Source organism: Oncorhynchus kisutch, linkage group LG4 (assembly GCF_002021735.2).
Source record: "Oncorhynchus kisutch isolate 150728-3 linkage group LG4, Okis_V2, whole genome shotgun sequence".
NCBI classification, from domain to species: Eukaryota; Metazoa; Chordata; class Actinopteri; order Salmoniformes; family Salmonidae; genus Oncorhynchus; species Oncorhynchus kisutch.
Genome location: NC_034177.2, coordinates 45386910 through 45399893, shown reverse-complemented (window position 1 = coordinate 45399893; position 12984 = coordinate 45386910). Strand labels below are relative to the sequence as shown.

Below are 12984 nucleotides of genomic sequence, written 5' to 3'. Positions count from 1 at the left end.
TTCCTGAGTGTGCACTGAGATCCATCAAGACGTTCAGGTCAGGAGGTTTTGTTGGGACTAATTAACACTCTGATAACTCCTGTACAAGTAAAAAAATATATATAATATAATAATAAGTCATATTTGGTATACGCCTAACGTTACAGAACTGCAGGGTGTACAGTGCAATGATTTGGTAGTAGTAGCAATTCTACTGCATTGAGAATAACATCTTCAACCCATCAAGGTGGAAATGAAGCTGTCCTGAGAGTCTAATAGGGGTCAGAGCCATTACACTGAATGGACAAATTGCCCTGTCATTCATCTTAAATTAAATAAGTTATTTAATTTGACCTGTAGATGGTCCCTGTCTCCTCATCATGACCACTTTTTAAGTGGGAGGTCTCCACTGCCGACGATCCTTTAATAGAAAATAGTATTTTCTCCATTCAACCTGCCCCATTATCAATCAAGTGCAGGGATTAAATGAACCAGTTAGAATTTGCTACTATCATAAATGACATTGTGACCTGGGGAGGGAGGGGGGGGGGGCAATTTCTTTATTTGCCTGTCCTCTGATTCATTTGAGCAGATATTAAACAATTCTATAAGCCATGAAAAGCCAAATTAAAAGGACACCATCCATACAACGGGATAATTCCCATCAGCAACATGAAGGGTTTATTACCTTCGAGTTTTATTACTATTGTCTTGTAAATGCACTGAGGGAGACCACTGCCATAACCAAAGCCCTGAGGTGAAGTTGATACGTATTTAATCACAATGTCATCGATCACGACGCCTGGGCTGACTTAAATGCTTAAAGCAGAGCTACAGCAAACTATTTAGGGCTCTTATACCACAATTACATAATTACCACCAGGTAATGACTGAGCTCAATAATATTGTAAGAGATAAAGTAAACAAGCATCATAAATTCATGTCATAGAAAATAAATGACCACACAATAGCATGAAAATACTGACTGTGCAAATAAAATAATATAAACACAACATGCAAACATTTCAAAGATTTGACTGAGTTACAGATCATATAAGGAAATCACTCAACTGAAATAAATTCATTAGACCCTAATCTATGAATTTCACATGACTGGGAATACAGACATGCATCTGTTGGTCACAAATACCTTAAATAAAATGGGTTGGGGCGTGGATCAGAAAACCAGTCTGTATCTGGTGTGACCACCATTTGCCTCATCCAGCGCGACTCCTTTGCATAGTTAATCACACTGTTGATTGTGGCATGTGGAATGTTGTCCCATTCCTCTTCAATGGCAGTGCGAAGTTGCTGGATATTGACGGGAATTGGAACACACTGTCGTACACGTCGGTCCAGAGCATCTCAAACATGCTCAATGGGTGTCATGTCTGGTGAGTATGCAGGCTATGGAAGAACTGGGACATTTTCAGCTTCCAGGTATTGTGTACAGATCCTTGCGACATGGGTCTGTGCATTATCATGCTGAAACATGAAGTGATTGAGGTGGATAAATGGCACAACAATGGGCCTCAGGATCTCGTCACGGTATCTCTGTGCATTCAAATTGCCATCGATAAAATGCAAATGTGTTCATTGTCCATAGCTTATGCCTGCCCATACCATAACCGAACCGCCACCATGGGGCACTGTTCACAACGTTGACATAAGGAAACTGCTCGCCCACACGATGCCATACATGTGGTCTGCGGTTGTGAGGCCAGTTGGACGTGCTTCCAAACTCTTTAAAAAGACGTTGAAGGCGGCTTATGGTAGAGACATGAACATTCAATTCTCTAGCTTCTGGTGGACATTCCTTCAGTCAGTATGCCAACAGCATGCCCCATCAAAACTTGAGCCATAATGTTGTGTGACACATTTTAGAGTGGCCATTTTTTGTCCCCAGCACAAGGTGCACCTCTGTAATGATCATGCTGTTTTTATCAGCTTCTTGATATACCACACCTGTCAGGTGGATGGCGTATCTTGGCAAAGGAGAAATGCTCACCAACAGGGATGTAAACAAATTTGTACACAACATTTTGTAGATATAAGCTTTTTGTGCATATGTAACATTTTTGGGATCTTTTATTTCAGCTCAGCAAATATGGGATCAACAATTTACACATTGCGTTTATATTTTTGTTTAGTATGCTTCCATTATATGATGATTCCTTTATGGGATGATTTAAAATTATTTAGATGACTGGGAGGTTCAGAATTACATGATCACTTGCCAAACAATATTTGGCAGCTCACTAAAGAACCTCACATATGACTCTCTGTTTAAATAAAAGGTTAACTACAATAAATATAACATCCAAGTTAGACAATACAGTAAATCCTTAGCCAGGGTGGGCCAGGGTGGGTGGAGGCTTTTGTTTCAGCCAAGCAGTAACATACTTTTTACTATGGTACCTTATCAGTATTTTGACAAAAAAATATATGATATCTAGCAAGCGACATCAACATTTTATGTGCAAGTGCTTCCGCATGGTCGGCAGCTTTATCATCCCTGCTAGCTATAATCCATAATGTGTTTAATGCATGTGTAGCCTAATAATTGCATTTAATCCTATGCATTCACCAATAATTGTTACTAGCACTAGGAGGCGTGAGATGACCAGAGTACACACTTACAGCAGATGGACGGTACAGCTGAATAGTTTTAGAAATATTCTAAAACACACAAATTGCCATATTTTGAAAACCTTGGTCACTGTAACTGTATAACATTGAAATAGAAACTATTCTGCATCATTGTATGTCAACATCACCGGGTTGCTTCACTTCAACATGAGCTTATTTGAACCCGAGCACTTAGCAGGTATGACATCGGTTCTCTGTGTCCAAATATGATTCAGGACATTAAATCAATCCTGACCTAAATCAACTGAAAAATAGAGCAAATAATAAGGGAACAGTGCATACCTGGAATAGTGATGAGCGAGTAGGAAGTTTTGAGGTCGGTTCGGGATTAATGCTGTAACACAGAATTATAATTTTTTAAGTCTCATGATGGTAGTGACTGCCCATTACTGCTTATCAGTTACTAACCATCATTTCTTCAAAATGTTTTACTAAAATATTTAAGTTGTTGTGTAGATTACATTTTTTGATTCGATTACTTTATTATTTCATTCCCAAGTCATCTCTATTGAGCTGCTGCCTGTGCTGTCTGACTAAATTGGCACCTTGTAGATCTTCAAAGTAAATAAGGTATACTTTTATTTTTTTATTTTTTTCACCTTTATTTAACCAGGTAGGCCAGTTGAGGACAAGTTCTCATTTACATCTGCGACCTGGCCAAGATAAAGCAAAGCAGTGTGACAAAAACAACTACACAGAGTTACACAAACAAACGTACAGTCAATAACACAATAGAATAGAAAAATAGAAACATCTATGTACAGTGTGTGAAATGTAGAAGAGTAGGGAGGTAGGCAATAAATAGGCCATAAAGGCGAAATAATTACAATTTAGCATTAATACTGGAGTGATAGATGTGCAGATGATGATGTGTAAATGAGCAAGAGGGTAAGTAATAATATGGGGATGAGGTAGTTGGGTGTGCTATTTACAGATTGGCTGTGTACAGTTACAGTGATCAGTAAGCTGCTCTGACAGCTGATGCTTAAAGTTAGAGAGGGAGATATAAGACTCCAGCTTCAGAGATTTTTGCAATTCGTTCCAGTCATTGGCAGCAGAGAACTGGAAGGAAAGGCGGCCAAAGTAAGTATTGGCTTTGGGGATGACCAGTGCAATATACCTGCTGAAGCGTGCGCTACGGGTGGGTGTTGCTATGGTGACCAGGGAGCTGAGATAAGGCGGGGCTTTACCTAGCAAAGACTTATAGATGACCTGGAGCCAGTGGGTTTGGTGACGGATATGTAGTTAGGGCCAGCCAACGAGAGCATACAGGTCACAGTGGTGGGTAGTATATGGGGCTTTGATGACAAAACAGATGGCACTGTGATAGACTACATCCAGTTTGCCGAGTAGAGTGTTGGGGGCTATTTTGTAAATAACATCACTGAAGTCAAGGATCGGTAGGATAGTCCGTTTTAAGAGGGTATGTTTGGCAGCATGAGTGAAGGAGGTATTTTTGCGAAATAGGTCATGACTCCTGAATAGAAACTACCAATGTATTTTCAGGTAGTGATACCTCGTGAAGCAACAGCTGTTCTCTATATCTACTCACGATCGCACATTCTTCTGTCTCTTCCATTGCAGGTGTAAAAGAAACAAACTGGACAAGTAGATGCACAATGGATTATGATCACTGTAGTTAATTACCTTTATGTGCTAAACTATGTTGGACATTGGCCTGTTGGAAACTACAACTCCCTACTACATTTCCAGGCTGGATCACAACCGGCTGTGAATGGGAGTCCCATAGGGCGGCGCCCAATTGGCCCAGCATCGTCAGGGTTAGTGTTTGTCTGGGGTAGGCCGTCATTGTGAATAAGAATTTGTTCTTAACTGACTTGCCTAGTTACATAAGGGAAGAAAAACTTTGCAAAGTTCAGGCTGGATCTGATTTATCTCTAGAGAAACTGTGCAATGTGGGCATTGAGCTCACCGGAAACAAAAAACAGAACGAAATGGAATTCAAATAGTTGAAACAATGTTGGTCAATTAGTTGTTTGAAAACAGAAAAATAACCAACATTTCGGTTAATCGCTCAGCACTAAACTGGAATAACTAATTAATTGATTGAATTGTGTCCTGTACATCTCACTGATTGCCTCCATGTCTATCTCTTTGAATAAAAAACCTTCAGCATCACCTTGTCTCGGTGTGATCAATCTTCTAGTTGATCAATCTTCTAGTTGATCAATCTTCTAGTTTTCTATTTGTTAGATTGCTCCTTCCCCGTTCGTAGACGCTAACTACCGTTACCGCCTATTGATGAGGTATCTTTACCGCCTATTGATGAGGTATCTTTAGCGCTTATTGATGAAGGTCTATTTTTCCTGGGGGACTTTTGTTAAGATTCCCTCACACTCGGTCTGATGACTAAACACATTTAAAGGGTTAGTGTCGCACATGTCCATATCTCCATGTTACAGCACGTGTATACAGAAGACAGATGGACGGTCAAGGCGACCACCTGCGCTAATTAGACATCTAGCATGCTCTGAACACCCGTGTGTAAAGGAACGCTGCCAGAAACGTAATTGAACTGAAAAATACTGTCAGCTTCAACTGTAATAAAGCTGGTTACAACAGTAAATGTATATTTTTGTATTTGTGAAATGATTTTGGTGTGATATGAAAGTAAAGGGCTTAATGTTTTCTAAAACCGTGTCACAATTGAGAATTAATTCACGTCTAGATATCGTTTTTGCCTGTCAGAGCCAGCCTACCTCTGAAAATAGCCAGGTCCTTGGACCTTAATGAGTAACAGTAGGTTTTCTCCCTGCCTTTTCAGGAACCCCCTAAAAGCTCACTCGGGCACCCATAGGACCTCTGGCTGAGACCCACTGGTGTAGCTCCAGGCTTATATAGTTAGCAGACCGCTGTTTAGAGAAATGTGCCTTTGACTAACTACATGGCGTCGACCTCAGAGCCTGGGGTCACAGGGGTGTATTAGTCGCACATGGTATTTTACAACGTGTTTTTCTACATGACAAATTCAGGTCGTTTTCCCCGTTACGTTTGGTTCCTAGGTTGTACAACCCTGGTTAAGTCTGGGCTACCTGTAAATCATTTTCACCAACCGTCTTCAAGTCCAAGGGCCTATAAACCAGAACAAGGCACCGACTTACTGATAGACCCCTTCCAGAGAGCTAACGTTAGCTGGATAGGTAGCATGGTTGGTGACTTACCAATTTCACAGCCAATTTCCTTTGGATGGGAAGAAACAAGCACACTTTTGAGAATACACAATAAGTGATTTTAAGTAAATCTAGCAAGGTTTCTAATATTATATAGTGACAGTGTTGTTTGCTTAGCTAGTTAGCTACATTTATGAAAGTAATAAAGGCAATGTTGTAGGCCTAGCTAGCCATCTGTTATTTAAATGCAATCAGCCGCTAGCACAGCTCGCACACAGCCAGGCCAGCGCGTGAGAAAAACAAACAAAACTGGACATCATTTGGACCTGTGTTCTGACACCTGAATGCAGAGCACACATATCTACAAAAAGCCAATTTCTGACATGTATCATCTTAATATTAAATTTGCAACCTAACCATAACCACACTGCTAAATCTTACCTTAAATTAAGAGTTTTGACAATTTTGACTTTGTGGCTGTGGAATCTGACTGTGGCTACAGAAGCTAGTGGAAACCCGACCGGTGATTGGGTGCATGCCAGATATGTGACTGCACATTATTTTACCTGTGCAAAGGGAAGGAAACACTTACGTTCCTCACTCTCCAACCAAAGTGCATGTTTTGAGAATCAAACTGAGGTGAAGAGCTAATTTAGCAACACTTTGAGGATAGTGGAAGTTTATGCTTATTTATGAACCATGAAAACAGCCCCAGACCATTATTCCTCCTCCACCAAACTTTACAGTTGGCCTCTATGCATTGGACCTGGTAGCATTCTCCAGGCATCCGCCAAGCCCAGATTCCTCCATCAGATTGCCAGACGCTAAAGCTTGATTCACCACTCCAGAGAACGCGTTTCCACTGATACATAGTCCAATGGCGGCGAGGTTTACACCACTCCAACCGACGCTTGGCATTGCTCATGGTGATCTTAGGCTTGTGTGCAGCTGTCTGGCCATGGAAACCCATTTCATGAAGTTCCCGACAAACAGTTCTTGTGCTGGTTGCTTCCAGAGGCAGTTTGGAACTCTGTGTTGCAACCGAGGACACTCAGCACTTGGTGGTCCCGTTCTGAGCTTGTGTGGCCTACCACTTCACGGCTGAGCAGTTGTTACTCCTAGACGTTTCCTCTTCACAATAACAGCACTTCCAGTTGACCGGTGCAGCTCTAGCAGGGCAGGAAGTTGACGAACTGGCTTGTTGGAATGGTGGCATTCTATGACGGTGCCACGTTGAAAGTCACTGAGCTCTTCATTCGCCATTCTACTGCCAACCGTTGGAGACGGTTGGGAAATCTGAGCATCAGTCCAAGCCAAGCAGTCCATGACGCTTCATTTCCACAGACCTGTAAGTCATCATCTACTATCATAGTGTAAAGTCAAATTGAAACCAGAGACTACATTTGATATAGTATCTATACATTTGAGTCAAAAAATTTTCTGACGGGAGAAATGTTTTAATTGAAATATTCTAAAATCTGCATGGAAAAAAATAGCATTTTCCCAAAAGAGGTGTGTTTCCATCAAACTGACTTGTTGCAGATGTGTAACTAGTGGTCATGACATAATGCACTTAAAAAGCACTAGTTGTATAACTTTTCATTTACCCCCCCCAAAAAAAACTAAACTAACTAACTTCTGTGTTTCCATCCTATTTTTTAAAATCTCTGATGGTTTTTGGACAAAGCCTGCGATAAACAGCAAATATGCCCACTCTACAGTGCGGAGGGAACATGATGAGGTTATAGATAAGAGCGGGATCATTTTTACTTGCCAATTGGCAGCCAAGCACCGATCATCATGTCGCCACAATACAAATAAAGATCCTCGACAGTTATTGGAAAGGAGCATCGAGCTCACCACCCTGCACTATCACCACCCTGCACTATCACCACCCTGCACTATCACCACCCTGCACTATCACCACCCTGCACTATCACCACCCTGCTGTCACGGTCGTTGTAACGAGGAGACCAAGGCGCAGCGTGATGAGAATACATTCCTCTTTAAAAATGATTAAACCTTTTCTAGTGCATTTTGTTTTGTCGACATCAAGAAAGTTTACTGACAAATTAGCTGTTTTCATCAGGTTACATTTTTGTCCTCTCATAAACAGTCTGGATGGAAACCTGTTTACTGTGTTTATATTGTCTAATACTCTTCAATTTAACATTTGGGAACCCACAGGGATGCACATTTTGTTATAGCCCAGGACATATACACCAGATTCAACTAAAACTAAGTACATCAGGGATGCTGGTGTCGGGCAAAAACTTAAATGTCGAGCCATTTAAGGTACCCAGGAGTAGGATTGAAGAACAGTCCATTCCTTTACTCTGGTTGATGAAGTGAGGCAGGAGGAGACAATTCTGAGACTTTCCTATGCTGGACAATCTGTTGGAAGGTAGAGAGGCCTCTCTCTCCTCACTTGATGTACACCAGCAACTACCTGGACAATGAGACCCTGAGGGCCTTCAAGGAATCACAGTATGTTGTGTGATTTTTTTATCGGTCTTAATTTAATATCTTATATGAATATTTCCACCATAATTGAAGAGCTCATACAGGCCTACAGAGTACAATATTCCTGTTGGTGAGGACAACAGTTTTTTCAGTGGCACAAAATTGTATGTTTTCTTCTGTGGAACGGAGGATAATTGGCTTAAAGCAGCATTGGTCTGTCTGGAGTACCTGCCTGACCAGCAGGTGGTGGAGGTGAGTCGTGAGCTGCCCAGGTGTCCAGGTGCTGTGTTGTTGGCCAGGGCCAGCACCATTGCTCAGGCAAACAATAGCCCAAACTGACGCTGTATGAAGCACTGGTGAATACTACGGCCAGCCCGACCGCTCGCCCCTGCTGGCCAATCACATGTCCGACATATACATTGGGGTTACCGAACTTCTAGGTGACCACTTCATATGACTTTGGTCAAGATGGCACCTTTTCTATCACCAGCTATTTGTAATGCTGCATTAAAGGGGCAATATGTGGTTGCTACATACATTTTTTAAATAAAATAAATAAATAATTATATGCAGACATTTATTCTTAAAAATTATTACTTACCAATGTGTCATGAGCTTAGTTCAACTGTCTAACTGTCTAACTGTTTTACTTATTGTTTACTGTTTGTAAACAATGTCATTGTAAACTAAACACATTGTAGCTTCAAAACTATCATTTTGATCTCACGGATGGTCAGTCCCTGCATCCATATACCCGTCTATGAATTTGGTTACATTTCTCCAGTCCCACCCCTAAGCTGTTTACCCAAAACTGTGGTGGTGTGACTGCTTTGTTGTTGTTTGAACTGCACATTCAGTTAATGCAAAGTTCGATAAAGCTCTGGAGGCATTGCAGTTGTGTTTGAAGCAACTGCACCCTTGTAAGTGAAGCGGGAGGAGCTGTGCACATTGTTGGGCTTCATGGCTGTGGCTACAGACCCACTGGAAATCAAGCTAGACAAAGAGGTGAGACCGTAAGAGTAATGCCCTGCTGGTAATCTATGAACGTTTGAACATCTTGGCCATGTACTGTTATAATCTCCACCCGGCACAGCCAGAAGAGGACTGGCCACCCCTCAGAGCCTGGTTCCTCTCTAGGTATCTTCCTAGGTTCCTGCCTTCCTAGGGAGTTTTTCCTAGCCTTGATTGATTGATTGATTGATTGACTGATTGATAATGCACATGGGTCAGTTACTGTTTCTGTAGGGAGTCAGAGCATTCTAATTCAGACCTTGATTAACCAGAATATATTATGTTTCAAATGATGTTGGAATTACTATCGTCATTATATGGTCTCATTTTCAGATTGAAAACAAAATGGTTACGAAGATAGCTTTTTCCAGAGCCATTATCCTCAGCAAATTGCTAGCCAACGAGAAAGTGAACCTTCTGGTCTTGTTCATGCCGGACAATCATCATGATATTTTTAAGGTATTCTTGTTTTGTAGACAGAACAGTGACTGATTTATTTGGGTGAAAAGCTATATGAATGTTTTATTAACATTGTATGTTGTGAGAATTTCTCATGAACATGCATTCATTACATCATTACATTTGACACATGGCTTAATTGAAAAAACGTCTGTTTCAGATACCAGAATCTTTGCACAAGCTGGTCAGAGACAAACTCGCCAGAGTTGTGCACGGGAAACAACCAGAGGTGAAATATATATCTGGCTGTAGTCTTTGTGGAGAGTGCTCTGACTCAGATGTCTCGCTTTGTTATCCTTAGGCTCCACCTTCTGTCAGCAAGCCTCAACAAAGGCGTATTATACTCAAAGAAGGACTATATTCAAAGAAGGACTATACTCAAAGAACAACAAATGAAGAGCTGTTTGCATTACGGAAGAACAAGCTTTTCACTACACCTGCAATAACATCTGCTAAAAACGTGTATGTGAGAAATTTAATTTGATTTGATGAAGAGCCAAATCAGAGGAGGCTGAGTAGAACTCCTCCCACTCAGGACCGCCTCAAGCCTTTTGGGGGGCCTATGCGAGATTTGACGGTGGAGAGAAACATTTATGTTTTAAAGTTGATTTCCTGCAATTCTATACATTTTGCCATGTGGCGCAGAGAACATGTTGCAGGTCAGGGCCTCTGGGCGGGTGCCATGCATGCTCGATTGGTATTCGACTATGATTAAATTCCATCAGATAAAAAATGTCACGACATGCCTGATGGAAACAACATTTGACGGTAAACTTTCCAAATGTGGACAGAACTAAATACGCTAGTAAAGGTGGCCTCTTTTTGTCTGTAAAATTAATTATGAGAGAAATGTCGGTGGAAATGCTTTTATGCGTAAATATTTATATAATAACCCTCATATTGAAGTAAACTTGGAGTCACGCGATGACATGTTCTGTGACCCTCCAACTAGGATTCGTTAGGAAATCATGCACTTTATTCGGCAACAAATGAAATAAGTTATGATGAGCTTCACAGGGTGGTGAAAGTGCCAGGTGATGAGCTTAATGCTCCTTTCCAATAATTATCGAGGGTCTTATGCTGGTGACGTGATGACGACCGATGCTTGGCTACCGTTTGACAAATAAAAATATCTTGCTCTTTGTCCATAATAATATTATCATGAATAGTGCATTCTGAAAGTATTCAGACCCCTTAACATTTTCCACATTTTGTTACGTTTCTAAAACAGATGACATAAAAAAGGCCCCTCATCAATTTACACACAATACCCTATAATGACAAAGTCAGAACAGGTTTTTAGAAACTTTAGCAAATGTATAAAAAAATAAAAAATACCTTATAGACTCAAAATTCAGCTCGGGTGCATGCTGTTTCCATTGATCATCCTTGAGATGTTTCTACAACTTGATTGGAGTCCACTTGTGGTAAATTCAATTGATTGGACATGATTTGAAAAAGGCACACACCTGTCTACATAAGGTCCCACAGTTGACAGTGCATGTCAGAGCAAAAACCAAGCCATGAGGTCGAAAGAATTGTCCGTAGAGCTCCGTGACAGGATTGGGTCGAGGCACAGATCTCGGGAAGGGTACCCAAGAACACAGTGGCCTCCATTATTATCAAATGGAAGAAGTTTGGAACCACCAAGACTCTTCCTAGAGCTGGCAACCCGGCCAAACTGAACAATCAGGGGAGAAGGGCCATGGTCAGGAAGGTGACCAAGTCACCCTGACAGAGCTCCAGAGTTCCTCTGTGGAGATGGGAGAACCTTCTAGAAGGACGACCATCCCTGAAGCACTCCACCAATCAGGCCTTTATGGTAGTGGCCAGATGGAAGACACTCCTCAGTAAAAGGCATATAACAGCCCGCTTGGAGTTTGTCAAAGGAACCTAAAGGACTGAGAAACACGTCTCTGGTCTTATGAAACCAAGATTGAACTCTTTGGCCTGAATGCCAAGCATCACGTCTGGAGGAAACCTGGCACCATACCTACGGGGAAGCATGGTGGCGGTATCAAAGACTAGTCAAGATCGAGGAAAAGATGAACAGAGTAAAGTACAGAGAGATCCTTGATGAAAACCTGCTCCAGAGCGCTCAGGACCAGGAGTGGTTAACGCAGGAGTGGCTTCGGGACAAGTCTCTGACTGTCCTTTACTGGGCCAGCCAGAGCCCGGACAAACCCAATCGAACATCTCTGGAGAGACCTGACAATAGCTGGGCAGCAACGCTTCCCATCCAACCTGACAGAGCTTGAGAGGATTTGTAGAATAGAATAGGAGAAACTCCCCAAATACAGGTGTGGCAAGCTTGTAGCATCATCCCCAAGAAGACTCAAGGCTGCAGTCACTGCCAAAGGTGCTTCAACAAAGTACTGAGTAAAGGTTCTGAATACTTATGCAAATGTGATACTTCAGTCTTTTTCTATTTGTTTTTATACATTTGCAAACATTTCTGGGATATTATGGGGTATAGTGTGTAGATTGATGAGGGAAAAAAACGATTTAATCCATTTTAGAATAAGGCTGTTACGTAACAAAATCTGGAAAGGGGTCTGAATACTTTCCGAATGCACTGTATGTCCTTTGCATAGAGTTGATCAGGCTGTTGATTGTGACTTGTGGAATGTTGTCCCACTAGTCTTCAATGGCTGTGTAAAGTTGATGGATATTGGCGGGAACTGGAACATGGTGTCATACACATTGATCCAGAGCATCCCAAACATGCTCAATGGGTGACATATCTTGTGAGTATGCAGATATGCAATAACTGGGACATTTTCAGCATCCAGCAATTGCATACAGATCCTTGTGACATGGGGCCTTGCATTATCATTCTGAAACATGAGGTGATGGCGGCGGATGAATGGCACGACAATGGGCCTCAGGATCTCATCATGGTATCTCTGTGCATTCAAATTGCCATAGATAAAACACAATTCTGTTCTTTGTCAGTAGCTTATCCCTGCCCATACCATAACAGAACCACCACCGGGGGGCAATGTTGACATCAGCAAACTGCTCGGCCACACAACGCCATACATCCTGTCTTTCATCTGCCCGTTACAGTTGAAACTGGCATTCATCTTTGAAGAGCACACATTTCCAGCGTGCCAGTAGCCATCGAAGGTGAGCATTTGCCCACTGAAGTCTGTTATGACGTCTAACTGCAGTCTGGCCAAGACCCTGGTGAGGACTATGAGCACGCAGATGAGCTTCCCTGAGACGGTTTCTGACCGTTTGTGACGAAATTCTTCGGTTGTGCATAGGGCAGTTGGGGTGACCATTTTAC

General features: G+C 41.8%; 1 long non-coding RNA gene across 1 annotated transcript in view; it reads left to right on the top strand.

The window, feature by feature from the left end:
- The window catches only part of LOC109888705 (uncharacterized), a 31353-nt gene extending 26567 nt beyond the window's left edge, over positions 1-4786 (top strand). Inside the window, exon 3 of the long non-coding RNA XR_002255183.2 lies at positions 4213-4786. This is a non-coding gene — a long non-coding RNA (uncharacterized LOC109888705). The remainder of the gene's footprint in view (positions 1-4212) is intronic.
- The last annotated feature ends 8198 nt before the right edge of the window (positions 4787-12984 follow it).